This window comes from Elephantulus edwardii, unplaced genomic scaffold (genome assembly GCF_000299155.1).
Source record: "Elephantulus edwardii isolate Elephantulus edwardi_28Jun2011 unplaced genomic scaffold, EleEdw1.0 scaffold00087, whole genome shotgun sequence".
Lineage (NCBI taxonomy): Eukaryota > Metazoa > Chordata > Mammalia > Macroscelidea > Macroscelididae > Elephantulus > Elephantulus edwardii.
The window spans coordinates 10,571,495-10,576,123 of NW_006399837.1; positions in this window are offsets into that span (position 1 = coordinate 10,571,495).

Below are 4,629 nucleotides of genomic sequence, written 5' to 3' on the forward strand. Positions count from 1 at the left end.
AAGACATCACGGAGATCCGAGCTGCTCTTTTCCATCCTGACTAAGCAAGTCATGGCACAGAGCACGTTTCCCTGAAGAATCCTCTAGTCACGCCATCTTGCTGTATGGTTGCTTCGTACAAGGTTCCGTTTCTCCCCAGACAAAGCCATTCTTCGAGCTTCCTTCTGGGATCTTGACCTCTGGAATTAGTGCTGTTTCCAAGTTCCCTGTGCTGAGGCAGCAGATTTCCTGCAAAGCAACCCCACCGCCTTCTATTCCACTGAAATGTATATCCAGAGCCCTATGTACACGCTGACTGTCGAACATGTGGATGTTCAGGGGACGAGCTGTCTGGTCTACGAGCTCCTCAATGGGTGTCCTCTTCGGTTCCAGTGTGTAGGACTCAGGGAGGCTAACTCAGTCTTGGATCGCTCACGCCTTCCCTGAAACTTCAGACCCTCGGAAGGAAGGAGGTGTGGGCACGGGGGTCAGTCCTGGAGCATCGCGAGGAGGCCTGGACTTTCCAACCTGTCAAGTCCCTTCAGACCCAGCAGAACACAAGGCTGGCCTGAGGCTCCTGATGTTCTCCAGCTCTTTCACAGGCCCCCCCGCCCCGAGAAGAAAACCAAAAGAGATTTCCTACATGGCACCATCACAGCTTTGGAAATCCTATATGCTGTTGTTTTGAAAGGGTTTTGCTGGGGTTCTTTGTTTGTTTATTGAACTCTTTCTGCTGCAGATAATGTAGCCTCTTTGAAAGAAAGCGGCTAAACTTTTTACACTTATTAATTGCAATAGAATATCCAAACAGACATGAGACATGGACACTGAAATAAGTTCATTTTCACCTCTCTCTGACCAGCACACCCACACAAATGACAATAATGCTACTCTGGAAGGGTGCAATCTGGCCTTCGCTCCCTACATAGGCTGGTGTGTGCCTGATGTCATTGAATAGTAAGTAACGCGCCAAAGAACTGAAGACAGTGGTTGATGTGTCAGGGTCTGAATATTTTCTCTTGACTCTAAATCATCCAGGTGCCCTGCTTATTTATGGATTTGTTTCCTTATCACTTCTTTGCATTTTCCTTTGTAAAACCTATCTTCTTTAATGTTATATATGCTTACAAACTATCTTGAAAGTGCACTGTATAAAAACGTTAGTATAGAAAGTGTGTAACTTGATGGCTGCATGTCTTTGAACATGCTTTTCAATGTGTCGTACATTCCCAAAGTTACTTGCAGTTAAATTAATTCCATTTAACTTGTGTTTTATTCAGTACCAATCCATGTCCCAGGTGCTATGCTAAAGTTTAGGGATAATGAGGAAAAAGAGAGACTTGTTTCTGATCTTCTAAGCCCAGAAAAGGTGCTGACAGGGTTTTTTCTCTAAATAGTCTCACATACATAAGTTGTTCCCCTTCTTTTTTTCCTTTCTGTTATCAACATCCATTATTTTATCATTGTAATTCAGGAGGGCTGAGTAAAGTTTTAAAAATAATATCCATGCCCAGGAATGGCCCAGGAATTCTAGCTTCCCTTAGGCATCGAAGTGGCCAAAGTCTGGACAGTGTTAAGAAAACAAACGTCTAGAAAATACTGAAAACCCTGTATACTTGATGATAGAGTGTTTTGAAGAGTCTCATTGACCGAGCATCAAGAGGCAAAGCTCTGAAGCCTTTTGATCCACCCAGATGCAGTTTATGGTGCTGATATTTAAATCCAGGTCCTGACAAGTGAAAATAAGACCCCTCAGGACAGGACAGACTGGCTTAATAAGGACTTCAGGGGATATACTCTCAAGGGTGAGCCAAACTGCTCTCTAGGAAAACACCCAGGAAATCCGCTAAAAGGAGATACGAGGTCCAGCTGGCTATCACAGTTCCATCCTGGACCCTGAGAAAAGTCCAGAATCACAGAAGGCTGTACAAACTAGACTAAAAACCTTTGACCGGTGCTAATGCCAGGTGACTGGCCTTACTTGCTTGAGTCACCATCGTCTCTTGCTTTCTGATCAGTGTTGAACTTCTTAGGAAGACAAGCAGTACTTACACTTCCAATTCCATGAAGCCATGTTAGCAACGACTCAGCTGTCCTTCGGAGACTGAGAATTTCAATACAGCTCCTCTCTATTACTCTCCACATCCCAATGCTATTTAAAAAGTTCAATAACTTGTTCCCTCAAATATGAAGCTTCAACTCTGGAATTTCACAGTGTGCTAAAATGACAGATTTCTCAGAGGTCTCCCCGCCCCAAGATAAACATTATTAAGTAATTTATTTATAAAAGTATTAAAATATACCCAGTCCTCACTTATCCACTTACCAACCTGGGTAGGTTTCAAAAACCAGGTCCTTATGCAAACATCAGTGTTACGTGAAAATGGTTCAGATCACACAATGGAAAGTGACTATATCCTTATACAACAGACAAATTACATTATACATATCTATTTAACTACGTCAATAGGAAACTGCCAAAGCTCTGTAAATCATGGCCCAAACTTAACCAGCATTAGTATTATATCAGTCAGCATTATTCTCACCTCGTGCCGAAGTGTTCATTATTGCCAGACATGCATCATTAATGCACGAAATAATCAAAGAGTAAATTTTTTTACCAGTCATAAATGCAAATGTCAGATAATGAGAGAGACAATAAGTGAGGAAAAGGTGCTATGCTTAAGTTTGAATTTTATAGCTAACTTAACTTTCAAAGATTTTTCTATGCAACAATGGAACTACTGCCATTAAATGTAATATTTTCTCTATAACCAAATAAATATATTTAAAATATAATGAACATTTTATATTGTTATTTCCTGACAAATTGCAATATTGTAATGTTTCTACAAATATTATAGTTAAAATATTATTTATATGTATTGTCTCAATAAAAATTGGAAAAAATGTACCTGGTCTCAGTTTTTCAAAATGGAAATAATTTTTACTTTCTGGACTGCAAGAGAAGTTTTAGATTTTTATTTTTCCTTAATTTGAAGCTTTATAAATCATATTGATTTTACATAAAACCACAGACATTTTGTCTTACAATATGAATTATCACTGATTAATATGATCGGTATATATTTATAATAAAAACAGTGTGGTGGCCTAGTGGCAAGAATCTGCACTGCAATCCCAAAGGCACACAGTTGGAGGCCACTAGCTGCTCTGAAGGAGACAATGGGCAGTCTCCTCCGGTCTGGTTAACTGCCTCTGAAAATCCACCAGAGGGTGAGCTATGAGTTGGTTCTGATTCACAGGACACAACCACAACACAAGAAGACATAAAGAAGAATTTGAAGCACCATTATGTAACCCTTCCAACTTCACTTAAGAGAGCTGCTAAATAAAGCATATGAATATATGTGAACTCACATATTTAAACTAATGTTAACATTTGCAAGCAAATATTCTTAACCTGACAGTACATTATGGATGCATTTTCATATCAATACATAGGAGTTAATAACCAGGAATTTCACTTCACTTGAATTCATAATCACTACCTATGGAAGAAGCAGCCAAGAAATCAACATACTGCATTGGGTAAATCTGCTGCAAAAAACCAAAAATCTTTTCAAAGTATTGAAAAATAAAGAGAACCAAGGGATGCCTACCTAATCCAAGCTGTGGTATTTTCATGCAAAACCTGGATAGAGGATAAGGAGGACTTTATGGGCCCTATGCACAACAGAATTCAGTTCTTATCAATCCTCTGTTATTCTCACAGATGCTCTTATGCTTGAGCCCATTACTGTAATCACCACACCAATCTATCCTGTTGAGAGTATTCCAGTTTTTTTTGTTGACCCTCTGCTTTCCCAAGCATGACTACTTCTCCATAGACGGGACCCTCCTGATCACACGGCCAAAGTGACAAGATGATGTCTTGCCGCCTTTGTTTCTCTGGAACATCTGACGGTAGTCTTCCAAGACAAATGTCTTTTTGTTCTTCTGGGCGCCCATAGTACATATATTCAGTGCCCTTCTAGGTATTCAAAGGTATCAATTCAGAAAATTCAAAGCAATCAATTCTTCTTTGGTCTTCCTTCTTCATTGTCCAGTGTCCACATGCATATGATATAACTGAAAATTCCATAATCCTCTTTATTACTTCCTTTTTTGCATCAGATTTTCCCAATGTGATAAGCTAATTTTGACTTCTGTTGTCATAGGCATTATGAATACAAGTAAAATTAAATTCTTAGCAACTTCAATATTTTCTCCTATCATGTTACTTAGAGGTTCATTTGTTAGAAATTTGGTGTTCTGCCTGTTGAAGTATAATTCATATGAAATCTACAGTCTTTTATCTTCAAAAAGTACTGGAGGTCATCTTTGCTTTCTGCATATCACAGGCTAAGGAGAACTGCTCTAATACTGATGTCATGTTCTCCTTCATAAGGTCCAGCTTCTTAATCATTTGCTCAGCATACAGTCTTCTTTCACTGTATTTACTCAGTATGTATGCTGAACAAATAATCTGAGAAGATGGGCTGTATAAAAAAAGACTGTATCATATATTGCTATATGGTGCCACTGTTGTAGGATGAGGCTGGCATCGGGGTGGGGATAAGACTGAGAAAAACTGGATGAAATATGTTTACGGCATTGAAGTCTATGGGGGAGAGAATAGTCTAAAAG